Here is a 27,803-nt window from a genome sequence, read left to right on the forward strand (position 1 = left end):
ATGACTCAGCTTCCACCGAGGGCCAGACCTCCTGGTCTTGACAGAGGACCACAGGCATATCAACAAGGAACATCGATCCCCCGCAGCGGGAGGGGGGGGGGGGGGGGGCTCAAGGCCCTCCCCCTTGTCCAATACCTCGCTGCCAGGGCAAACGGGGGCATTGGTCTTTGGATCAATCCAAGCTGTGGAGGATAATAGGGAGAAGCCAGAACAACATAAACCCGACGCACCTGCCAGTCAGTCTGACAAGAGCAGTGAAACACCAAAAGGAAAAGACAAGCCAGAGGAGACGATCAAGGTTACCTTGAAAACATGCAAACTAATAGTAGCTGAAAGACCTAAGATAGAACTGCCCAGTCAGAAGATCAATGAACGAATCCAATATATGATGGATCATGCACTCATCAGGAAATTTATAGGATTCTGGCCGACAGAAAAAGCCTTGTATGGCTGCATCACTGCTAAATGGAAACCCAAGGGCCATATAACACTGCAGTTAGGACCAAAGGGTTCTTTACTGTGATATTCTTGTGCCTAGAAGACAAGTACAAAATCATGGGTGAGGGGCCATACTTTTTCAACTCAGCAGATTGTATCTAAGGAACTGGGTTGCAAGATTTAACCCGAATAAGGAAGACCTCACCTGGGCTCCAGTGTGGATCAGAATGTATTCACTTCTAGAGGAATACTGGGATGAAGGGCTGCTCAAAGACATTGGGAATGGACTGGGGGAATATGTAAAAGCAGCGGAAGAGACGAAGCTTCGAAGATACACATCCTATGCCCGCATCTGTGTCTTCATGCACCTGGACAAAGCCCTACCGGACTTGGTAAGTCTCTCTCATGACGACTATGAATGGATTCAACCCTTGGATTATGAACATGTACCTTTTCACTGGCGCAAATGTCATGCTCATGGGCATCTCTTTAGGGATTTTCCGCTAAATGTCAAAACCACTGCCTCCGATCCCTCTGAACAGCAGGCTCAAGTTGGTTTTACCAAGGTTCCCAGCCGCAAACGAGCGCACAAAAAACCTTCCACTAGGAAAAAACCCCAGCAAGATCCGGCCTCTATCCCATCCACAAGTAATAGCTTTGGAATTCTAGCACAAGCCTCAGAAGAGCAACCCTTGATCTCTACAACCCCCAAAGAGAGACAAAAGGGACTTAATGGGAAAGTAAAGGAAATAGAAGTTGAGGGCACTCCATCTAAATCAAGCGGAACTCCCACAGCAGACCTGAAAAACCATGAAGGGACATCCAAAGCCATGGAGATGGATGAACCACAAAATCAATCCTGGCAACTAGCGCTTATCTCAGAGGAAAGCAGTCAAGTGCAGCATATGGAGGAAGAACTGGAAAGTATAGATCTAAAAGGGCTAGACATTTTTGAACTGGAGCAAGCTTGTAGAAAGAAGGAGTATGAAAAAATCCAAGAGCATCAACTCAGCACTCTGGAAACCATATTATCCAGAGCATATCAGCAAAAGCAATTGGGAATACAACCAGGAAGTCAATGGGATGGCACCCTCATTCCAAAGGACTCTAAAAAGTGGGGCAGAAAGACAGATCTCCAAAGAACTATAGCAGTAGGGAAAATCTTGGTTGACTCAGGTAGATATGCTAAATTGACAAAGTACTATAGGCCCACTCCACACAGTGATGAATGAAGCACACCTCATGGAATGTAAGAGGGCTCAACAGCCCTAGGAAACTCAGAATGATTAAAAATATGATTAGGCAGGAACAACCCCATATATTCTTCCTGCAGGAAACAAAGTGCAACAGTAACACCTTGGGAAGCATTCTTTCAAAAGCTTGGCTAGGATGTCATTCAGTGGCAGTGGATGCATCAGGAGCTTCTGGAGGCTTAGCAATTGCATGGAACATGCAGGCAATAATGTTGTCAAATTTCCACGCATCCCACAACCTCATCCAGGCAACGTTCCATATAATTGGCACCAACATACATGGTCATCTGACCAACGTTTACTTTCCGCAGGATGCTTGTTGTGGAGGTAAATCCCCTCTGCAGACAGAGGCAATCCCTACTAGCCCAGACCGGGTCTAGCAACAATCATACAATGCTATCACGCAAGTTCCTAATTGAAAATAAAAAGTGGATGGTGAGAACCTACTTGGATTCCAATGCTAATGTTCGTAGAAGAGATATTGCCCTCGTTCCTTTGCCTCGGCCGGTCACGATCCCCACGATCCCCATGATTGGACACCTGCACATGCAAAGAACAACACGAATACAAGCATAAAATCTAGTAGATGCAATTATATATCAGTCAGAAAAGATATAACTCAACATCAAACATAACACAATGAGAGTGGAACCATAATGATAGTCATCTATTATTAATAAATAACAAAGAAGAATACAACCATTGTTCTGACGTCAAATCCAACTTTGGCAAGGTAGTCAGCTACACAAGTCTTGCAAAGCTCGTTGGGATGAGGAACAAGCCTCTCTCTCTTTGGGTGACAAGAATCTCCTTACTTAGATTTTGGCCTTATGGGTGCAAAGAAGGCTCTTGCAGCTTCAAACTCTCTATCACTATGCTAGAACTAGAACTACTGTAACTAGCTTGCTCAAGGCATAAAGGCAAGCTTTTATAGATAGAGAATAAAGAGATAGTATCAACCACATTATTCATGGGATTGGCTTTATCACTTGGAAACTTCCATGAAAGGTGGCAAACCACTTTCCCTTCTATGGAGATTCGAAGCCAAACCATCCTAGCTCAACATAGATTCAGTTGGTGAATGGGTTGAAGAGAACCTTCGGAAGCTTGTTGGTTAAAAACTTTACTCAATTCGGTTGGCGCGAGTGCGACTCTGGGACAGAGCGCCAGTGGCGCGCCCTTTTTAGAGGATTTCCCTCATTGGTGTGGGCAGTAAACTGTGGACCCGCGCTAATGCAAAAAGAGTTGTTTTCATGGGTATTTTGCAGCTGATGTGTTCAGGGCAAATGAAGTCCATACTTAGAGGAATATGATGCAAGTGGTTTTAGGTCATGTCACTTCTCACAGGTCCCAGAATGAGTCCTCCAGTGTGCGGGTGAGAGGGTAATAGGACGGTGACAAATGGTGACAAATTGCTGTGTAACAATGCTCCCAATAAAATTGCTCTTCTAGACACCATAGCAACTCTCAACTTCAACAGAGAACACTCCCTATGGATCATAGGTGGAGAATTCAATATGATCGCCAAGTCATAGGAAATGAAGGGAGGTCGGGTCAAGCTGGATCAGGAAGCGGACCACTTCAAAGACTTTATCCATAACAACATGCTTATCGACATGCAAACTCCCAATGGCATATACACTTGGAGCAATCGTCAGGTTGAGAAGTACCAAATAGCTTCAAAACTTGACAGATTCCTCATCTCGAACAACGCAATACATCTCGGGGGTGACCTCTCAGCATCCATTCTCCCCTACTCTGGCTCTGATCATTGGCCTATAGTGCTCCAATGGCAGCGACCAGGCAGCACCACCAAACATCCCTTTAGATTTGAGGCATGCTGGTTAACTCATCCTGCTTTCAAAGACTTCATCAGACACACTTGGAACAACTTCTCGGCGTCAGAAGGATCAAAAATGTTTCGATTCCAACAAAAACTCAAATATCTGAAAGCCCAAATCAAAAGATGGAATAAGGAGACTTTTGGCAATATCTTTTAGGCCCAACAACACCTCAACAAGGAAATGAGGGATCTCCAACAACAGATAATAACAGATGGGTACAATGACGAAACCCTGGAATGGGAGAAGCATCTACATAATCAAATGGAGGAAAGAAACAACCAGTAAGAAATTCTCTGGAAGCAAAAATCCAGAATTAGATGGCTGAAAGAGGGCGAGAGGAACACCAAATTCTTCCAGAGAACCACTATTCAAAGAAGAATGCATAATACTATTACCTTCATCCAAAAGCAAGGGGGGGAAAGAGTGGAGGACCATGCAGAGATCGAACAGGAATTCATCAATCACTTTCAGGAAGTCCTACAAGAACCCCAAATTGACAGAAGGATTTCCATAGAAAAGATCACTCAACTAGTGCCAAAAGTCATCACTGAAGAACACAACCAACTCCTTCTCCGACCTGTAATGCCCGAGGAGGTGGACATAGCCATGAAGCAGCTCAAGGAAGGAAAAGCACCAGGTCCGGACGGCTTTTCCACCACCTTCTTCCATGCATTCTAGGAGCTCATAAAGGGGGAAGTTTGGCAAGTGGTAGAAGAATCTCGTTCTCTTCACTGGCTACTGCCTTCGTTGAATTCAACTTTTATTGCTCTCATCCCCAAAGAAGACAGCACCATCACTCCAGAAAAATTTCGCCCAATTGCTCTTTGTAATGTCATCTACAAGGTCATCACTAAAGTCATTGCAAACAGGCTGAAGCCGCTGTTACCCCTGCTCATATCGCCGGAACAATCAGGGTACGTTGAAGGTCGACAAATATTGGACGGCATTATCCTCACTCATGAAATCATACACTCCCTCAAGACCTCCAAACAGGCAGGTATGATTCTCAAGATTGACCTCTCCAAATCTTTTGATAAATTAAGTTGGACTTATATTCAAAAAATGCTACATGCTTTTGGTTTTTCACCAATGTGGGTTCGCTGGGTTCATAGTCTAATCTCCTCAACCTTTTTTTCCATCCTCATTAATGGCATCCCCTCTCGACCTTTCAGCCCCTCCAGAGGGATTAGACAAGGGGACCCTCTATCTCCTTTCCTTTTTGTTCTGATGGCAGAAGGGTTAGGGAGACTCATCAAGCATGCCCTTCACTCCCAGCTTCTCAAAGGTATTTCCATACACAATACCCCTGCTACCACCCATCAGCAATTCGTGGATGACAATATGCTTTTCGGATATCCATCTGTCCAAGAAGCCATCGTCTTCAAAACCCTTCTGAAGGACTTCTCTGATGCCTCTGGTACAAGCATAAACAAAGCCAAATCGCAAATCTTTTTCTTTCACACGCCTCCCATCATTCAACGTGCTATCACCCGCATTCTTGGTTTTTCCATAGCCTCCCTGCCCTCCAATTACCTAGGCGCTCCCCTCATTGACTCTGCTATTAAGCATGCCTCTTGGCGCAAGCTCTTAGAGAAGCTTGAAATCCGTCTCTCCTTATGGACCTATAGAGCTTTGAATATGGCCAGCAGATTAGTTCTAATCAAAGCGGTGCTTCAGGCAATGCCCCTATACCTCTTCTCAATCCTAGCAGTGCCTAAATGGGCTCTTAAAAGAATCAGAGATCTTCAGCGCAACTTTCTGTGGGGAACTCATGGAACAAATCGCAAATGGGCCCTTGTTAAATGGACAACAGCTTGCAAGCCCAAGGAAAAAGGTGGCTTAGGACTGAGAGACCCTAGTCACAGCAATGAAATCATGGGTGCGAGAATTTGGTGGCAATGGCTCACTGCACCAAACAAGCCCTGGGGAGCCATCTGGACAGCCAAATATGCCAACCACAGACCAGTGGAGGAACTTATCAGATTCACCCCTGTAGAGAAAGGCTCGTTGATGTGGAATGCAGCCAGTCAACACTTCTCGTTGATCCAACAACACAGATTTTGGGAGATCAGAAGTGGTAATACAGCTCATTTCTGGACGGACGCTTGGAATCAGCTCCCCAAGCTTGACAGCATTCTTAATCTTCCACCCAGCCATGTTTGGGAGGTACAACAAAAGGAATTGGTCAAACAACAATGGACACAGGAGATTAATCAAGGCTACAAACAATGGAAGCACCCTGAAAGACTGATAAGAAATATATATCATCAGATAAGAGAAAACCTGGAAAGAGAGCTCCAAAAACGAAGGATCAGACACACTGAAGGCAACGATTTATTGAGATGGGGATATACCCCAAGGGGAACCTTTACCATGAAAGAAGCATACAAAATCAAATGCCAAGATGATGCGCCTCAAGATCCCATCTGGGGAAGGGTCTGGACTCTGGGCATCTGGCCCAAAGTTTCTATATTTTTGTGGCTCACTTGGCATCGCAAAATCCTAACTTGGGACAATTTAAGAAAAAGAAACATACATGGGCCCTCCATATGCCCCAATTGTCAATCCCAAGAGGAAACGCTACAACATCTCTTGGATTCCTGTTCTCTAGCCAATCATCTGTGGGAGAAAACCAGTTTCCGCTGTCAAAGAAATTGCAGGTCATCTGAGGACATCATCAACTCCATTCGCCTCTGGCACCAAAATCCCTACAATAGTGCTATCCTTAATCATCTATGGAGAATCATTCCCGGCCTCCTTATATGGACTATATGGAAAGAAAGGAACAAGCGTATCTTTAAAGACCAAAGCACTCCTTTAGAAATCATCTGGGACAAGTTCGGCAAGAACCTGGCAGAGACTTTGGCGCTTAAAACTTGGCTCCCAGATGACTTTCCCAAGCAAGATAATGAGAAAACCATATGGGAAAATTGGAATCTCCAACTCCCGCAAGGAAGCCCTGATTGCAATCCCATAGGAAATCCATACATCAGCAAGCATCTTTGGCTCCCCCCTCCTAAACACAGACTCAAGCTCAACTTTGATGGAGCGTCAAAGGGTAACCCAGGGAACGCAGGTTTTGGTGGCATTTTCAGAGATTATAGGGGTTTTCCTCTCTTAATCTACTTTGGAAATATAGGATGGGACACAAATAACTCAGCTGAACTGGAGGGACTCTGGTAGGGATTACTCTTAGCCCAACACCATGGCTACCAGCCTCTAGAGATCGAAGGAGACTCCCAAATCCTCATCAACATGGCCAAACAGCTACTCAATGGAACACATGCAAATAGAGTCTCCACTAGTTGGAGACTTGAGGCCAGATTGGAAGCTATAGAAAATATTCTCAACACCAACAGAGAAATTATTTTCAATCATGTCAAGAGGGAAAGCAACAAGGTAGCGGACCTCCTTGCCAACCTGGGAGTAGAAAGCAAGCATTCTCTTCTTACAGGTACCCTAGATATAATACAGAATCATGAACAGAAACAGGAATGAAACACTCTGGTTCAAAAGGACGCAGCCACCCCAGATGCGGGTGCTTCATATGATAGTTAGGGTGATGGGACAGGGGTGCAACAATGGTGGACGACACCTGCCAGCCCAGCACCACCTGGAAACAGAAGGGACGAGTTCATTACAGCTGAAGGGGAGATCACATGGCTATGCGCATTGGGACGACGACATGCACAACCTGGATATGGATCAGACCATCACCTCCGCATGCTTCAGGTCAAGTTGGGCTTTGGCTCCATTTAATGTGGGAGTAATGGCGGGGGATAGCCGAGGAGAGGCGGTTGAATTAGAATTTATGTATTACAATTGTATGGTCTGGAAGCTTCATATGCATCAACGGCCTGGCAAAGGTGGGTTATGGGTGTCTGCTGGGTTATACTTGGCTGCTGAGTCGCACCCTCCACCTGCTCCCAATTTGCTCTTCTGTCCACTTTCAAAGTACCATTTATCTCTATGTTCCTTATCCCATCATGGTGAGACAACGTCTGATCAGCAGAAGGGGCGGCTCGAGGGGTGGTAGCTCTCGACAGTAGGTTAGGAGGCGAAGCACCTCGAGCTCTCCCTCTTCCTCGGTGGAAAATCCTCGCTATCTCAATACCAGTAGCGGACAGGGTCGAGCTCGATTTCGTTCTACTCCCTTCCCTCTGCCTTAGCATCCCTCCCCCCACACCACGTTTTTTCACTTCCGCAGCACTCTCAATCAGCCAATTATCACTGCAACCATTGCCATCTCCTTCTTTGAGGAGGCGGCTCAGAACACCTAGGTGCCCTCCCCCAGGAACGATGCACTTAAAGGGGAAACCAGTCAACACAGAGCTCGGAAGAATGCTAACAAAGATAAGGAAGCTGCGCACGGTGAACCACCCAGCCGGAAAGGGAAGGAGGTTCTGGGGGAACAGCTTGAGGATTCTGAGCCTCAGCTTGCTACGCCAGCCATGGAGCAGCGCAAGGTGAATTAGGAGGGCACGTCGCTGGTTGAAGGAAGAGGATAAGGTGAGCACTCTCAGCCAAAAAACCACGAAGATTGGAGCTGCCCGATAGTGGAGGAACCTGCCATGGAGGAGTTCATCAACTAGATTACCAATGCCAGGTGGCACTTCTTTTAACTCTTGGTTCAACTTTTTTTTTGTCCACACAGGCATACGCAGAAGGACGAATTGCTGGTTTACGGTTGTTTTTTTAGCACTACCCAAAAAACTGTGGCAAATGTTCAATGATGCACTCCTTTTTGTAATATTTGCACTATGAGACTGGTTTCCCCTCTATTGGGGCAGTCTTAGAACTAGTTCTTCGGAAAGCTGAGATAGGTTGTTCTTCTGTAGAGCCAGTACCACTCTGTAAATAGTTTTTGTTCTTCTCTTAATATATTAATCTTACTTAGCAAAAAAAAAAGAGAAAATACTTGCTAGAATAGGGAACTTCTTTTATGTGAAAAATAACTATCTTATCTGAATAATAGCAGTCTTCTTCCTGAGATGAACGTTATTATGTAAATTAGATATGCACTTATTATAAATAAGAATTTTATCTTAAAGGTCCCTTTAATAATTTCAATGTTGAACTTAGTTACTTCCACAAGGGAAACGAGTGCAAGTACAAATCTATATAATGCAAATAGTGTTTCATTAGAGCTCATAAAGATAAATTCATTCTAAACTAATCTTCCATGCTAAGAATTCTTGGAGACTCAGTCAGAAATAAAACACAATTTAAAAAAGAAAGCAAATGAATCTTGCAGGAAATAAAAGATCTTTCAGAAGTAAACTAAGCAACCTTCACTTGTAGAAATGAAAGCGCACTACAAGAAAAAAGGTCATTAGTGAGGGTCATGCCTGTGACAAACCTTTAAGGTCTATCACCAATGTTGCATATGGTGATAGTCTTCAAAAATGCATTGTTGTAAGTGTATATAGTGATGGTCCTTTAAGGTTTGTCACCAAATCCATTTTCAATGACACTTTTGGTAAGGGTCGTTAAAGGCCCATCACTAATTCTCTCTTAGGTGACACTTTTGGTGAGGGTTGTTAAAGGCCCATCACTAATTCTCTCCTTGGTGACACTTCTAGTGATGATCTTTTATTGACCATCACAAACGATTTTTTTGGTTACTTTTGGTGACGGTAAATAAATGTTTGTCATAATTGATCATTCCAATGTTTTGATGACACTTCATGCCTGTGACAGACCTTTAAGGTCAATCACCAATGTTGCATATGGTGATGGTCTTTAAAAAATCATTGTTTTAAGTGTATATAGTGATGGTCCTTTAAGGTTTGTCACCAAAGACATTTTCAATGACACTTTTGGTGAGGGTTGTTAAAGGCACGTCACTAATTCTCTCTTTGGTGACACTTTTGGTGAGAGTTGTTAAAGGCCCATCACTAATTCTCTCTTTGGTGACACTTGTACTGATGATCTTTTATTGACCCTCACCAAAGCTCTTTTTGGTTACATTTGGTGACGGTCAAAATGTGTTCGTCATCATTGATCATTCCAATGAGTTTTTGATGATGTTATGTACCTATTACTATATTTTTTGTTAAAATATAATGATTTAAGACCATTTTTCTGAAGTTGTTTTCATTATGTGTCTAAGGTCATAGTGTTTATAATAGGTAGTCAATTTGTTAAGAAGTAATTAGTGTGTATCATTTCCCTCAAGTCATAAGAATATAGTTTTCCTATTTGTCAACACATGATTCATCTCTATGGGGTTTATTATGTAGAAAATTTCCTTTAAATAAAGTTCCACTAGTGTGCGTAGGAACTATATTATTTAATACATAATCAAGCTCTATCAATTCTATTAATGAGAGAGACCTAGCACTCCTCAACACTCATGGCACACCTTAACATGCTTTGGAGTAGTACACTAACATTCCTTAGCACTTCGCATGTCTTGGAACATCTTTGTACCTAGAACATCTTGCCATGAGTAGGACGTCGAAGCACATGTTGGCATGCCCTATCATAGCATAGCACTCCCCTATCATGTGTTGGCATGCGCTTGAACACCTTGGCATAATATTTCATTCACAAACATTAGCACTTTGCACACATTGGCACTTGGACTATATTGGAGCATATTATTAGTGTGCCTAGCTTGCCCCTTTTGAAAAAGATAAAGTCTTGACTTATAAACCCTCTTATGTGTCCATTTCCTTGCATTTTAGGTTGGTTATTCATTTTTTTGCCTTGAAACTGCTTGACACATATTGTCATACTCTAGAACCCTGCACATCCTAGTATGTATTAGCACCTGGCATGCCTTGGCACTATTTGGGACATGTTAGAACACCCCGATACCACCTAGCACACTCTAGCACTTCTTGACACTACATGATATTCCCTGGCATGCCTTACCTGTGCTTAGCATACCTTGTCTCTCCCTCCTTGGCATGACAACTATCACTCATTGAAACTCCCTGACACACCCTCATAGTCATTCACTTCCATGCATTTTTACCTAGTGCTCCCTTGTGTTGTCCTATTACTCCCTAACACTCCTCAACATGCATTGGCACTCTCTAGCACACCTTAGAACTCTTCGACATGCTATGCCACTTCATAGCATCCATCACACTCCCTGATGCACATTAGCACTTGGCACTCCTTAATCATGGCCTTTCTTATGCCCTTTTTTAACCATGAAAAGGTAATATTTTTATTCATGGATATTATTCTAAAAGATTAGATCTATTCATCTCTAGACGTTACCTCTAAAAAATTATGCATCTTTTTCTTCTTTCTATTGTTGCATACCTCTGAGTACGCTGGCGTACAGTTTTGATCCAAAAAATTTAAACAATCCTCTCATACAAAAAATGTACATTCAAGTATGAGAAATAAAAAAGAATAATCCAAGATTCCACTGATCAAAGGAAAGGAAAGTGGGAATATTCAATGTGTAGCCCATTTAAATCTTCTTAAACAATCCATTCCCCAAGCTAAAGATAGAGACCTTTTGATAGGAGATCTGCCCCTTGACTTCTTTCTCTGAAAATGTGAGCAAAGGCAACCTGGGTAAGCCCCTCAACTATACAAAGAATTTCCTAATTAGTGATGGTAGATATTTGTAGAGTATACTACCTATTGAGACATTTTATAGCACATTGAGAATTGTAAAATATTAGAAATTCTGGAACCCCATATTCTACTGCTAGAGTTTAGATAATAGTTAGTGCCATCAACTCAGCCTTGTTGTTGAACCCTTTAGCAATGCCTTCACTAAATTTGATTACATGAGACTCACTGGTATGCAAGATGGTTCTTGCCCCTCCTAGTAGGGCTCACCTTGAGAGGTGCCATCAAAATAGGCCCAAGGCTTTGAGCACTCAATTCAGTGTTCTGCAATAGGACTAGAGTAGCACAATGGATAGGCTTGTTCACTAAATATTTCAAAGTGGAATGATTAATGAAAAACTTGAATAGGCCTCCTAGTAAATAGTTTGTGAATTTTTGTAGTGAATATACCATCACAAGTGCCTCCCTCTCACTTGTAGTATAGTTCTTTTGTGCTTTACACAATTTTCTACTGGTAAAATAGATCAGGTGGTTGAGGCTGCCTTCCCTCGATTGAGCCAGAACAACACCCAGAGCAACGCCTGATGCATAAATGTGGACATGGAATTGGTTGTTCTAGTTGGGGTAGACCAGGATCAATGTAATTACTAGCTTTTCTTTTAGTATGTTGAGTGCACCCTCACATTCTTCTGACCACACAAATAGTCCAACCTTCCTCAATATTTTTCCCATCAGTGCAGTAATTGAGGAATATTTATGGATAAACCTCCTGTAGTACCCGGTATGTCCCAATGTGGATATGAGTTGTTTTACACTTGTAGGTGGGTTCATATTCATGATCATTGCAACCTTAGAAAGATCTACACATACTCCTTATTTGCACACTATGTGGCCGAAAAGTGTGCCAAAAGGGACCACAAATATGCAGTACTTCTTCAAATTTAGTGAGATCTATAGTTGTATACACCAATCGAACATGATTTTGAGCAGACTGGAGTGTTTCTTCAACATACTATAGACTGTCCAGTCATCCATATAGACTTCTAGGATCATGTGGACGTAATCTCTAAGGGCGGAAATCACAATTCTTGACAACACCACAGGTTCATTCTTGAGATCGAATGGAATAACATGATAGGAATAGGATCCCCATTTCATGGTAAATATATTTTTCTTCGTATCCTTTTCTGCAATCCTAACTTGGTGATAACTAAAGAATCCATCCGTAAAAGAGTAGGCTTCATTCCCCGACACATTATCTAGAACTTCATCACTGAATGGTTTATGAAAATGATCATTCACACAAGCATTGTTCAGATTGTGGTAGTCCACATAGACCCTTATCTCTATAGCATCTTTCTTTTTTCATATCACAATCAGACTTACCCACTCTCCCTCATCCACTGGAAATATAAGCCCTAATGCTAGCATCTTGTCTATTTTTTCTTTCACTTTCTCCTTAACCCTCGAGTTCAGTGGGTGTGGTCGATGCTTTACTGGCTTTTCATCTAGTTTTAGCATGATTTTTATCTCCCTTATATCTCCGTTGATCCCTTTAGTTTCGTGACTGATGAAGGAAACAAGTCTCCATATTCTCTCAGTAGGTCGAAAAATTGCTTTGTAGTCTGCTTATCATAAAAATCTCCAATTGAGGCTAACTTGGGTTTGTCATCGGTCCCGATGTTAGGTTTCCACAACTTCAATGGGAGTAAATGTGGATGATCATTGATAGGTCCATCCTTGATATCCCTTTCCCCTTCAGTTTTGTGGAATGGTAGATGTTGTAATTCCTCTAGATTATCTTTATTTGGGTCTTTTTCCACCTTCCCACAAGCTATTTCTTCATGATATCTAGACTTGTAGATATGTTGTAAAGTTTTATGATCTATGCACCCCTCCATTAGTTGGCTCGAGGTGAGAATAATCCTCTTGACAGCCTACAACACCTCAATCAGCCTCTTTTTTCGGTATAAAAATTAAAAGCTATTGACAAACTAATCAACCAAACTATCCCAATCTCTAGTATGTTTCCTTATTTCTTCTTGTACATACCAAGATTTTGGAAAGGTTCTCAGGGTGTGTATAAAACCATGCACCCATAACTCCTTTGGAACTCCTTCCCAATTCCATCTCTCCTTACATTTTTGGAAATGTTGTCGAGAATTAGACTCCCCCTGTATTTGACGAAATCTTGAGCATACTCCCCCACTTGTCTGAATCTTACTTCCATGTCTATTTTGATCTTCTCCCATTCTCGGAGGTAGTTGTGGTGAACTCTCCGGCATATTAGTGGTGTTTTTGTAATTTCTTCAATAACCATTGCATCAATCTTGTTGATAAATGAATTTACTGAATCTATACCATTAAAGATAGGGAAATATCATACCTCAATGCATTTCCAATTGATTCGACATGTTGTGGCGCAACATCTAGTGTTGATTTCATATCCACCTTGCTTCCAATTATCGCCATTTTCATTGGCGGGGGTGGGTCCCTATCACCTTCCGGACCCACTTTGGTTGCGGTCATCTTTGCCCTTCCCACTAAACTACCTTCCATACTTTCTCCCTCTTCTGGATCTCTTAACACCACTCCTACTTAGTGAAATTCCTTATGTCGCCTTTTAATTGCCTGCATGGCCCTTAGCCATTTATACACTATTCATGCTCTCCTTTGCGCTCTTAGATCCCTAGCATCTCAAAAGTCATTTGCATCCATCCTCATGACATTCTCATAGTTCCCCGCTCAGTAGAATGATTCCCTTTAGGTCCTTCCCCCAGTACTAGGTGTTTACACTGTCATGTTTGGGTTTTGGAACACCAATAAGCCCTGTTCCACCATTGAAACCTTAATCCACAGGGTAACCTCTTTCTGTAGCTTCCCTTGCAACCCCGATCAGAATAGGACTTCATATTTCAAAAAATACTGATGACTTTCTACTGCAAATTCAATAATATACCCCATGGTCTGTACCCAGAAATCTACAACTCTCGTCAGATTTGTATCAAGGCAATGTAGCATAGGGAGATCTTCTTGATTCCATGCATGACGAGATGGGTTCTGTCAATTGGAATTTCCTTTCACTTGTAATGTCTGCAACCAGTTGTAAAGTTCTTCTAATAACTTGCACCAGAATATCTCGTACAGATCATTAGCTGGCTTCGAATACAAGATTTCTTCTCCAATAGTTCGTCGGCAGATTTGAGCTTGTTGAGAAACAAACTAATCGACTTGCCCATTCCATCAGTTTGGAAGTTCTTTGTTAATGATCCTCTATACCATATTCCAAACCCCCCTTTCAAATTTCAGGTCCTAGCAACATAACCATTTGTTGGCACATAAATAGCAACAAGTTTGAGAGCCTGAGTTTGGGCATAAGGGCTAACAAGGCTCCACTGTATTATAGCACAATGTCATCATTTTCACCTTACCTAGAAGGGATAAGGAGTATCATGCGATGCATGTCGCAACATTAGTTAGATGGGGGTTGAGATCTAGTATCATGGAGAATCATATTAGAGAATAGAGAACAGAGAACATTGAATCATTCTACAAGTCTAACCACAACAAGACATATATACTATAATAGAGAGACTACTTAAAATATGAGCATACATAAAAATATTAAAGAAACAGAATAACATGTAACTAACACACAATGGTCCCAATAGTAGTCTTCATCATTTAATTGAGTGGCGAATACCTTACATCAAGCTCAGGTCCTCTTTCCAACATAACAATAGACATGTTTATGGACTGATAGATACAAAGCAGTCTCATAGATTCGCAACAACAATGGTAACAACATCAATAACAAAAAAAACCATTTGTGGTTCTCCTTTCTACCTTTTGACTAATCTCTACGTGACAACCTGAACTACCAGTTCCTTGTCACGATCTTTGCCTTCTCCCTTGCTCAGATTTCCTTGCTCTTTTCCTACCTGGTTGTATCCAATCCTTCCTGCCATCACTTTGGAACTGCTACTCTTTTGTGATTTCCTTTCTTTTTCTGGGTTGTTGTTCCCACAACTCTCCAATTTGTTTCTAATAATGTCAACATTTCAACAAATCATGTAAGAAATATCATTAATATTTAAAAAAAAATTAAATAGATACAAGATTAGTTCATGCATTATGGATGGTTCCATATTGAGATAATAATATTTTTTTCATTATAACCTTAATTATGATGTAGCCAAAATCATGGAAGGTGTGTGCACCAAAAAAATAAGATAATGAGGCCATTATCTATTCACCCTAATCTTTATGGTAATGTTGAGGCCATATAGAGTAATTTGATAGGTTATCTATTTTAGAAAGGGAATGTCCAAAGTATGATTTGGAAGGAATAATGAGGCTTAGTAGCTCCATATGCATGCATATAGATTCAATTCTTAGTTATATATCTATTACCAATCAACTCCAAGAAAACCACAATTATGGAGGAGAACCTGAGGCACTCCTTCTCAAAGATAATTATAGAGTGGGGCAATAAAGTCATTACAAATCCTGGGATAGTGTAGAAAATCTATGATAGGTTAACCCGATAATGCAATATAAATCAAAGAAAAATACTATAACCTACTTCTACTATCAATTTGTGGAAGCTTAAAGATTGAGCTGAACAATATAACCAGAATAAGAAGAATCAATGGCACAATACACATGAATATACTTTGGGGAAAGCCTCAGCTACAAACCCCACACTATTGTATTATCATACATGGTGGAAATACATAGGAATTATACAAAGCCTTAGCTCTCACATCTAGCCAGCTCTCAGTACAATCCTCATAGATGCTCACAAGAAATCTTGGCTTCTCTCCGTCCTTCCTCTCTGCCCTCCAAGCTCCTATTTCCTTGTGTTTTTCCTTGTGGATGATTTGCCTTTACCAAGTGGAAAACCCTCTTTCAAAACTGCGCAATCCTCAAGGATAAATCCTTGACTGCATGAATGAGTTTTCTTTATGAGAAAACACATGCAACTGATAATACACTGTCCTTGAAAATTAATCTCAAATGAGTCTTTCTCAGAATAGACATGCATGAGTTTCTGATGAGGGAATATTCAGTTAACTGGAGTAGCACTAGTTGAGTGCATTAATGCATCAACTGACTATTAACTCACTATTAGTTCCTCAAATAGTTTGGAACTAATTTAACTGGACTTAACTCAGTAAACTGAGTTAAGTAATTACAACTCAAATATAACTCAATCTTATCTCCTTAATTTAAGGGATAACTCTTGCATGACCTCAAAAAGACTTCTGACTTGAATTTCTCCAACTAATTAATTTAAAATAAATTAATTAATTATTTCCAAGTAGTTGTTAAGACTAAATTCGATTTTAATTCACAATTTAATTCAAGGACAAATCAAATTGGAATATTCTTTTTGCCATATTTCACCACTCCCTCTCAACAAGAAAGGGATTATCTGCCACCCTGATCCTATCTCTATGGAACTTGAATTTACACTTCAACAATGCCTTTGTCAAAATGTCAGCATCTTGCTCCTCTGTCGAAATATACTATAGCAACATGATCCTCTCGACCTGTGAAAAGCCACGAGAAACAAATCTTGCCTTATGCTTCTCCACATTACCATTAGTAGCTTGCTTTACCTTGTAAAGCCAATAGTAACTCACAACTGACTTGTTCTCTGGTCTCGGAACCACGTCCCAAACACTGTTACGAACTATGGAGTCATACTCCTCCACCATAACATCTACCCAAATCAGCCGATGCACTGATTCCTCAAAGGAATATGGCTTGGTCTCAACATATTCCCTAGTAAGCACCATGTATCCAGTGTACCTCTCCAGCGACATCCTCTTTCTGCGCTAAGAAGATGGTGCTCCCACATTCTCTCTCACATCCTCCAAAAATCTGTCATCTTCTCCTGTGCACTTCCATCCATATTTGGAAGACTCTGCTTGACTGGACGTCTCCACTCCTAGAACCTCTGCATGCAACTACTATGCATCAGTCTAAGGCTCTTGCTCATTAGGGACCAACAGTTCCTCCACAGCTTGTAGTTGGAGCTCCCTCTCAAGGGAAACTCGCATGGCCTTCTACTCATCAAACTTGAGATCTTTGCAAACCACTATCCTCCGACTGGTAGGAAAGTACACCCGATAGTTGTGAGGTGTATCAGTGTACCCCACAAATATCCCTAACTCTACTGTTGGCTCAAGCTTCTTCCCTGCATCCTTTGTCACATGGAAATATACCAATGAGCCAAAGATCCTGAAGTGACCCACATATGGTCTCTTACTGTAGAAAGCTTCCTCTAGTGTCTTCATCCCAAGTATGTGATGCGAGCTTCTATTCTGCAAATAGACCATTGTGTTGCATGCCTCAACCCACAAGTGAAGTGGTAGGCCTTGGTCATGCATCATTTCTCATGCTGCCCCTACAATAATTTTGTTCTTCCTCTCAGCTACCCCATTCTGCTATGGGTTATGAGGTGCCGTTAACTCTCGTTTAATTCCTTCCACTGCACAAAAGTCCTTAAAGTCCTAAGAGACATATTCTCCATCGTTTTCACTTCTCAAGGCCTTGATCTTCTTCCCTAACTCTTTCTCGACCAAATCTTTGAACTCAAAAAACTTTGTGAAAGTTTGGTCCTTCTACTGCATGAAATAAATCCAGCATTTACGAGAATAGTCATCAACGAAAATCACATAATACCTTTTCTTTGCTATGGATGCTGTCGAGAATGGTCCACACAAATTAGTATGAACTTGCTCTAAGATAGCCTCTGCTCGAATATCTTGATCATGAAAGGAAGACTTGGTGTACTTTCCCAAGGTACAACCTTTGCATGTGTCAACTTGCTCAAGTTTAACTTTGGGAAGTCCTATAGATATCTGTTGCATTATCTTCAAAGCCCCATGATGCAAATGGCCCAACCACCTATGCCACAACTTGCCAATGTCTTGGCTTTGCACCAATTCTTCTTTTGTACTCAATGTTGCACAATCATCTACCTCTAGTTTATAGAGATTCTTCACTCGAATCCCTATCCTCTTGGTCTGACCTGTGGCTATGTGTCTTAGGAACTCCTTTCCTTTACTGTAGTCAACATCGTAGCCTTTGTCCTCCAACATCATGACCGATACCAAGTTCTTCTTCAGTCTAGGCACATACAACACATTTTTCAGGGTGAGAGGAGCTCCATGCTCCTTCTGAAAAGCAATCATGTCGACTCCTGAAACCCTATACCTTCCGTCATCACCCATATCTATGCACATTTTGAGGTCCTTCTCCTCCAAGGCACTAAACAAATTTTTATCACCGGTCATGTGGAATGAGGCTCCACTGTCAAGATACCATAAACAACCCATCATCAATGACACCATGCATGCAATGAGGGTAAAGTCCATTTCGAATTGAGAAGCTAATGCCTCACCTTCTGATCCTTCTGAGGATGCCTTCTTGGACTTCTTCGATGGGCAATTAGTCACATAATGTCCCATCTTGTGACAATTAAAGCATCTTACTTTAGACATGTCACCCTTCTTCCCTCCATGAGAAGAATTCAATTTGAAATGGTAAGACTTCCCCTTCCCTTTCCTTTCCTTACTTGCTAAGGCTAGATTTTCTTCATCATCATTCTTGGATTAGGAACCATCTCATGTTCTCCTCCTAATATCCTCCTACATAAGATCCTACCACAGTCATTCCAATACAACAGTTTCTCCCTTCCATTCACAGAGTCCTGGTAGCTATTCAAACTCTTTGGAAGGCCAAGGAGAGTGAGGCTCACCATATCATCATCGGCAGTGGTTATTCCCACACTGCCAAGCTCATATTTGTAGGTGGTGAGCTTGTTCAGATATATGGAAATAGTATCACCCTTCTCCATCTTGATTCTTTGAAGCTTATCCTTGAGTGCTAATTTCCTCTAGTTTCTATTGTTTTGGTAGAGGTCCTTCAATGTCTTCGACATTGAAAATGTAGTATCCTTCCCATGGAGACTCGAGACAATATGGTCTCTAACTCCCTCAAGGATGATACGTCTCACCTTCGCCACACTATTCTTCCACTCACCCAAATCTTGTGCATTAGTTGAAGTTGGCTTTGGGATTTCTTGATAAATGAATTCCTTCAACCCATTGTCTTCTAATACATCCTCCATTCTATCTTTCCATGCTATGTAATTCGAGCTACCTTCCAAGGCATACTCGAGTATCAAGCCATAGAACGCCATTGGCCAACCTTGAAGTATGATATGAATTCAATTTTCACCTGTAATCGCGAACTTCAAACTTCGAATTCTCTTCTCAGTATACTATTCACAACTCTGATACCATGCAGAAAATCTATGATAGGTTAACCTGACAATGCAATATAAATCAAAGTAGAATACTATAACCTACTTCTCCTAACAATTTTTGGAAGCTTAAAGATCGAGTTGAACAATATAGCCAAAAGAAGAAGAATCAATGGCACAATACACATGAAAATACTTTGGGGAAAGCCTCAACTAAAATCCCCACACTATTGTATTATCATACATGGCAGAAATACATAGGAATTATACAAAGCCTTAGCTCTCATAGCTAGCCAAATCTCAATACAATCCTCATAGATGCTCACAAATAATCTTGGCTTCTCTCCATTCTTCCTCTCTGCCCTCCAAGCTCATATTTCCTTGTGTTGTTCCTTGTGGATGATTTTCCTTTACCAAGTGGAAAACCCTCATTCAAAACTGTGCAATCCTCAAGGATAAATCCTTGACTACATGCATGAGTTTTCTCGATGAGAAAACATATGCAACTGATAGTACACTATCCTTGAACATTAATCTCAATTGGGTCTTTCTCATAATAAACATGCATGAGTTTCTGATGCGGGAATCTTCAGTTAACTGGAATAGCACTAGTTGAGTGCATTAATGCATCAACTGATTGTTAACTCATTATTAGTTCCTCAAACAGTTTGGAACTAATTTAACTGGACTTAACTCAGTAAACTGAGTTAACTAATTACAACTCAAACACAACTCAATATTATCTCCTTAATTTAAGGGATAACTCCTGCATGACTTCAAAAAGACTTCTAGCTTTAATTTCTCCAACTAATTAAATTAAAATAAATTAATTAATTATTTCCAAGTAGCTTGTAAGAGTAAATTCAATTTTAATTCACAATTTAATTAAGTACAAATTAAATTGGAATATTCTTGTTGCCATATTTCAACAGATAATAGTGAATATGTTTCAAATTCTAAATATTTTGGTAAAAATACATTGATTACAAGATAAATTCTACATCCAACCCAAAGGACATGTTAGGGAATGGGTTGAAAGAAAATACTTAACAATCCAATAGCTTGGAGAACATAAATAATTTGAAACATTAACAAAATAAATGATTCCTGAACTTACCTATTGCATGGACCAAGTTGTTGGAGATGATCTCCACCTCATTGAAGATGGTTTTGTCTTCATAGATCCCTAGAGCACAACGATCCAATTCTTGTAGAAATGGGTTATGTATCCCTCTCCATATTATATGATTATTAAGACCATGGAATATTAAACTACCAACTTGAAACTCTAAGTGGAGTACCACCCTTTGCTAAATTGCTTGAATGATTTTGATGTCATCCCATCACTTCATTAGTGTTTTACTGGTCATTGTTTTCTCTATAATCTTAGGCTTTCATTGGTAGCTTGCAGTGTCAATCCATTTAGATATCTCAAATATACTTACTAAGTGTGACCTACTTTTTTTATCAACAATAATATTCCTCCATGAATGTCAATAAAGAGGGATAGTATTGGCATTGATTATTCCAGGTATTTGTTTAGAATACTTTGAAAGGCCTTGTTCATGAGAAAGTTTGTGAAAGATAAAGATTGTAAACTTTTACAATATTGAATAGTTTCTCCAAAACATTCAAGTAGAGGTTGCTTATCACATGATCTAATTTGTTGGGACCAATAATATACATTAAAAACAAGTGAGAAGAGAGAAATTTAGTTTCTTGCAACAATAACCAAAGATTCATTTGTCATTTGACAAAATAAGTTAGTACATAGGTGAGGCTAGGATAGCCCCTTAAAAATAATGATAAGGCCTTACTCTTTTGCAGTTCCTTGACCATAAGGCTCTAATTGAAAAACACATAGTTTCTTTAAAGATTTGTAGGTTGAGGTAATCACTTCAAGCACTTGAACTCTAAGATAATCCAATATTTGTAATTTTTTACAATAATAAATCGATTATGCACACTCCCCATCATAGATTTGAGCAGAGAGGTAGAATTATTGATTGATTCCAACCTTGTAAATGAGCAACCTTGCCTACTCAGTAGTTAGACTCTCCACCACTAGTTGAAGAGGTATATGTTCCCTGAATCAAGGATGATATCTTAACACGAGTTATTGACACGTAACATAGTTTCCATGGATCTCATGGAAAAAATATGGAGATATTCTTTGAATATTAGGAAACATTTTCTCATAATCTACTTAATCTATAGGTAGTAGGGCTTCAATTTTTTCCATTTACTGGGAAATCTCACCCAAAAATTCAACCATTGAAGAATCAATCCTGTGCTAAATTTCACCTACCTTCTCATTTTTAAGATCTTTGTGATCTTTCACCTATGACCCTTAAAGTTATTTCCCTTTAGCACCTTGAATTGTTGAATAGAAGGTGTTGTAATAGGAGGAAAACTCTATTCCCCTTTACCTTTGTCAAGACCTTTAGAGACACATGCAATCTATACCCCTCCTCTGACTCAACATGAAATTTTGTTTTTTTCTACCTCTTTTACGAACCCTCCCTTCAAGGGAATCCTCATAGGAAGAACTCGTGGTTGAAATATTATGAAAAAAAATTGGGGCACACTATCTCTTTATAGGGTTTCAAGGGATAGGTATTGGAAAATAAATGTCTTATCCTCTATAACCCTTAAGACCTTCTCAACGCATAAGTGAAACAACAACTTGATGGCTGGACTGAAAGATAGATCTCAACGTTCAAGGCCAAACTCAAATAGAAAGAATCACACCATGGATTAATTATTGGAATTAGGTTTTGGTAGGATCAAGGACTTCCTTTCAAGACAGTGATCTTGTTTTTAGCATTCTCAAATGGAAGGTTTAAAACCCACATTAAAAAGGGGATATTTTAACCTTAGCCTTTGTAAACTTTTCCCACAACAAATCTATTTAATGGACTATCTTGGATATGTTAGGTCTTGGATTTATAGAGTACCCAATCATTGCTTTTGAGGCCAATTCCCTAGATCAAAATAAAATTTAGTCCTATTGAATAGGCAACTTGAAATATCCTGCTAATAGGAGACATTTTTCGTTCCTTTTGATTTATTTACAACAAACTTTAGTGCCTCTCCTTTCTTATCTTCCTCTTCCATTCCACAACAAAAAATCATTAATCTTATATCATAAAAACTCTATATAGGTAAGCAATGGAATCATTTTCCTCAACTCATGGGGTACATTTACACCTAAACCCATGCAAGTGGACTTAAGTCCATGGTACAACCCATCACAGTCTATGATGGTTCTAATTGTCTCTTCAAAAATAGGGCATAACACACCTTATAATGTGAAATGGTTAAGGCATCTGAAACTCGTGTGATTTTTGCATTCGTGGAACATATTCTAGCTAGTGTTAGTCAAACACAATGTACTAACACCACTAACACACACCAAAAGTCCAAGATAACCATAAGATGTGGCCCACACCCAAGAACTTAGACTAAACCTCCATAAAATACACCTTCAACTTTGGATGTCCAAAAAAAATACTATTCTAATCCAATATGACCTATTTGTTAGATTTGTGTAATTCAATCTTTATCAAATCCTTGCACATCCTTAACAACCCATGAGAAATATACTCTAATGGTCACCTTCCAAGTTCCAATACCTCCTTCTACAACATTGAAAAATAACCTATATATGTTGCAACAACCTTGCCAACCTCTTTAGTGGGTTTCACATATATTTCACATTTCTTCTTCATCTTGCAAAGTGGTAGCACAAGGAGAGGATATCAACTTCGATCAAATAATGTTCACTTACTATCACTGCCAGGTTTCCTTTCTGCAACTTTTCCAATGTTTTAAGTTAGCTTCACACCTTCTCATGGTGCATAAATTGATTTTATACACCTCTAAGTGAGACCACAACCCCCCAACCCCTCTACCTATTCCATCTCTTCAACCCTTGTTAGAGTCTTCTTGGACATGCACCCATGCCTCAAGTAGAAGTTAGCACTAGCATCCCAAATGTGCATTCTTGTTCCATGTTTTAATGCCTCGAGGAAATCACATCATCACACTATTTAAAATGAAATGTCTACATCTTAAGGAAAAGCACCTACTTTGCTTATGAAAACCTAAACTATGTGAGTGACTCAAAGAGGACTCCATTTTATGAAGATAAAAACATAGGGTCTTACAAACCCACTCACACAATAATTTGAATATATTTAACCTAGGGTACATGCCCTACTCCTTCTAAATTTGTCATATGACTTTTAAGAAACTAGCACTTGTTTTTAATTATTAAATCGGCTTACTATATACTCTCTTTTGTTTGGCACCCACTTAATATGCAAGAACACTTAAATATTTTCAATACAAGCAAGTTAAGAGTACATGTTTCCTTCTAAGAGGTCTCACATTCAAATTCCAAAAATAGAGTATGTCCACCTCAATAAACTTGCATAAAATCAATAATCTTAAAATTAAATTATTATTATTATTATAAATACACCAAATATGCAAAAAATTGTTTTCAAACACAAAAAAAAAAATTCCCAAGGGCGTTAGTTTTAGAAATACAACTAAAAACATATTATCCAAGAGAAAATAAAATAATGTATAATGTATTTAAGTGAATTTTATATAATTTATTTATAAAATAAAATATGTAATTATTGTTTTTTTAGGAGGGAAAATTTTAGCATATTTGGTAATCCCTCCTAGCCCCAATCTTTGTTTAAGTTCTAGAACAAGGTAGTATATGTTCACTTTTCATAAGGTTGGAGTGAAAATGAGATTTAAGAGAGTTGCGAATTAGGGTTATCGAACCCCACCAACTGATCTTCACTCTATTGACTGCGTCAAGGTATGTTTCATTTTCAATTTCATTGCATTTTTAGTGTTCCACAGAGAGAGGAGATTCACTGCATTTTCAGTTTTCCACACAGATAGGAGAGGAGTACACACACCTTAGGTATCTGGTTCAAAATCCACTATTTTTTTGCTTCACACTTGTATGTTTAGGCTTTAATCCATACACTGCATTTTGTTACTGTTTGCAGGGAGGGAATTGGCATTTGTTGAGTTTGAGAAACCATTTATCATAATAAAAGAGTAAGAGAAGAAAATCTGAATGATGTCAGTCCAGAGCCTCGATAGAGTATGTTCCTGTTCCATTTATTCATTATCTATTTTTAGATTGGTGAAAAACCTTAAATTATGAAAATAAGTAGAAATTAAGTTGAAATTAGTTATAAAAAAATCCGTAGATATTCTGCAAGGAGTGAAATAACCAAATACTATGTGATATGCTCACTCTTTCGGTGAAAACCCTTAAATTATGAAATTAAGTATAAATTACTTTAAAAACTGTATTATTTATAAGTTGAAATTACTTAAAAAAAAATTGTAGCCACTCGCAACATAAACTAGTTCTCTTCTCGCAACAATACAAATTCAATCATTCATCAACCTTCAAAATTTATTCATGTTCCTTCTTTAGCTCCAGCATATTTACTAATATGATCTTGTAAAGGTAAGATTCACTCTGATGTGGTTGAAGATCAAATTTATACTTTCATTATTGTTGGTCCAATGTTTCCCACGTGAGGGGACGATTGTGGCCACTATGTGACTATGGGTAGTCAACAGAAGATTATGTGATGGCTCACAGCATCTATAATCATAAAAAGGATTGCAACTATGGATATTAGAGGGCCTGGTTTATTAGGGTCAGATCAGGGTCCACAACAGTGACCAAACACACCATTCAAGGTTGGAAACACACGCGGGTGAATTGTGAAGCGTAGGGGTTGGACCATAGTTTATATATATGCTCGAGAAGGTTGAAGGTTCTACATGGGGGAATAAGAACTAAGCGCGAGATATGAAATTTTAGGTGCTCATTGAAAGCCATCATTGAATTTATCACATCCACAAGGATTAAACCAGATCTACACTACAGATAAGATATATATATATATATATATATATATATATATATATATATATATATATATATATATATATATATATATATATATATATATGCATGCTTGAGAAGGTTGAAGGGTCGGCATGGGGGAATAAGAACTAGGCACCAAACATGAAATTGTGGGTCCTCATCAAAGGTCATCATTGTATTTATCACATCCACAAGGAGTAAACCATATCTACGCTACATATATATAGTATATATATATATATATATATATATATATATATATATATATATAGATATATATATATATATATATATATATATATATATATATATATATATATATATATATATATATATATATATATATATATATGCTCGAGAAGGTTGAATGACTTGCATGGGGGAATAAAACTAAGCACCATACATGAAATTTCAGGTCCTCATCGAAGGCCATCATTGAATTTATCACATCCACAAGGAGTAAAGCATATCTATGCTACAGATAAGTTAGTCATTCCAGGAGCTCTTGATATGAGATATCATACGAGATGTGCAATTAATTGGCTAGATCCATTAAGAGCATGCAACACCTATGTAATCATAATCACACCAGACCATTATGGTAGCTTCATATAAGCAATCTGTTATCTCAGCAATTATTCAGGCATGTTTCTGATTATGTTAATGGCAATGATAATTTACAATTCTATTTGTTCTATTATTTGTAATTGTTACCTTGTGATGAATGGTATCCCATGCTTGCAAAAAAAATTATAAAAGAAACCCCTAAAACAATATATTCCTATAAAACAATCCATACACTAAGTAGTCGACCAGATAAAAACCACACAATCTCAGTCAACAAATCTTAAAAAAGAAAATGAAAAAGAGAGAACTAGTGTTGTCATCCTGCACCTCATAATGACTAGGTACTACAACTTGTGTTTCATAGTGGCTGGTTACATTACAATGGTATCAGGTGATCCGGATTTATAAAGGAATGCAAAAAATTACAAATATAACATAAATACAAAGATGCAACAGAAATAATACCTCATTTCATTAATGTAAAATACTGAAATATGCGTACAAATAGAAATGGAAATAAACTAGCTCGGGCGATGGTATCTTATCTCTGATAATAGATTTGGCGGCTACATGCCTATGAACTGCGTTACAATGAGGCTCAAGGGTGTTTTTATTATTGAACAATAAGAGAAAACCCTAAACAACCAAAACCCTAACCCGAGGAGATGTAACACCAAGAGTTTATGGGCCCCATTGGGGTTAGTTGGACAACCAACTTCCTGGGTCATGACTTGGTCATATTATCTTCATTTAACGTGCATGATACCCCATTGAAAATTCTCTGAGGACTATGATGGAAAAGATGATTTTATCAAAAAATCTTTGGCAGTAGATTGCCAAAAAAGCATTGTTTAGGGCCTCAAAACGGCTCCGGAAATTTAGGACCCGTAAAGCTACTAAAAATATTAAATTGTGCTACAATTAAGGAAACTGAAGAACTAAAAGAAACACTAGTGGGGGTCCAAGTGGAATTGGCAGGTGGCCACCAATATCCACCTGGATCATCAGAGCTAGTGATTATGTGAGCTTGTTGATTAAGAGGATTGAATTTTTCCAAAGTACACTGCATATATCACCTACAGGAGATATAGAAGAAGGGGAGGTGATCGTTTCCCTACCAAAATATATTCAAAAGAAGGGGACAACATGGGAGACATACATGAGCATCAAGGAACAACACTTTGCATATACTCAATGATCTCAATTTGGCGGAACAAAAATTTGATATAATTGAGGAAGGTTTCCTACATGTACACCATTTCCTCAGCAAAACTTTAGGTGTGGTGTGCATTCCCTCTAGTTTTAGATCATCATTCAGGATTCTGATAATCAGTTGCATGAGGAGACAAAAGAGTCCACAACCTGTTCGCAAGAAGTTGTTGTTCGTATTGCCATCCATAACCCAGACAGTAATACAATACCCTAAATTAAAAGCTACAAACGCCATAGTCAATAGAGGTAGTAGAAATTGGTGCTCTTGTTCACCATCAGCTTCATCATCTCCTACACCACCTCTGCCATTTCCATCATCATCACCATCACTACCCTTACCACCTTCTTTTGGCCCGCTTGTGCTCTCTCTAATCCTTTCCGCAAGGCCATTCAACATACTCTTGGCCCAGGGACTATACAGAGCTTGGTTTCAAACTTTAACTTCCTGCTTCTCTTTCTAAAGGACCACCTAGAAAGGGGAAATTGTCATCCCAAAAGAAAAAAATACAAGATGAATGTGCTAATAATTTCCCAAGGCCTAACCCTAGCCTTGCAATATTGACATTAAGACTCATCCCATGGTTAATCTCATCCCAAGTGGATTGGTATATAAAAGGTTGTAGTTCCATACTAGAGAAACTAGGGTTTGCAAAATGGGTATGGACATTTCTGCACCACCAGTAAATGCTTCCACTACTATAGTAAGCCATTGTTGTCACTAGCTTATCCTCAAG

The 27,803-nt window shown here is 39.3% G+C and overlaps 1 pseudogene; it reads right to left on the reverse strand.

The window, feature by feature from the left end:
- Window positions 1-6,802: 6,802 nt before the first annotated feature.
- LOC149263200 (uncharacterized) lies at window positions 6,803-27,779 on the reverse strand (annotated as a pseudogene).
- Between the last annotated feature and the right edge of the window lie 24 nt (window positions 27,780-27,803).

The sequence above is a fragment of the Pinus tabuliformis genome, chromosome 6 (genome assembly GCF_031772625.1).
Source record: "Pinus tabuliformis cultivar Carrire ecotype Pingquan chromosome 6, CPIR1, whole genome shotgun sequence".
In the NCBI taxonomy this organism is placed as follows: Eukaryota; Viridiplantae; Streptophyta; class Pinopsida; order Pinales; family Pinaceae; genus Pinus; species Pinus tabuliformis.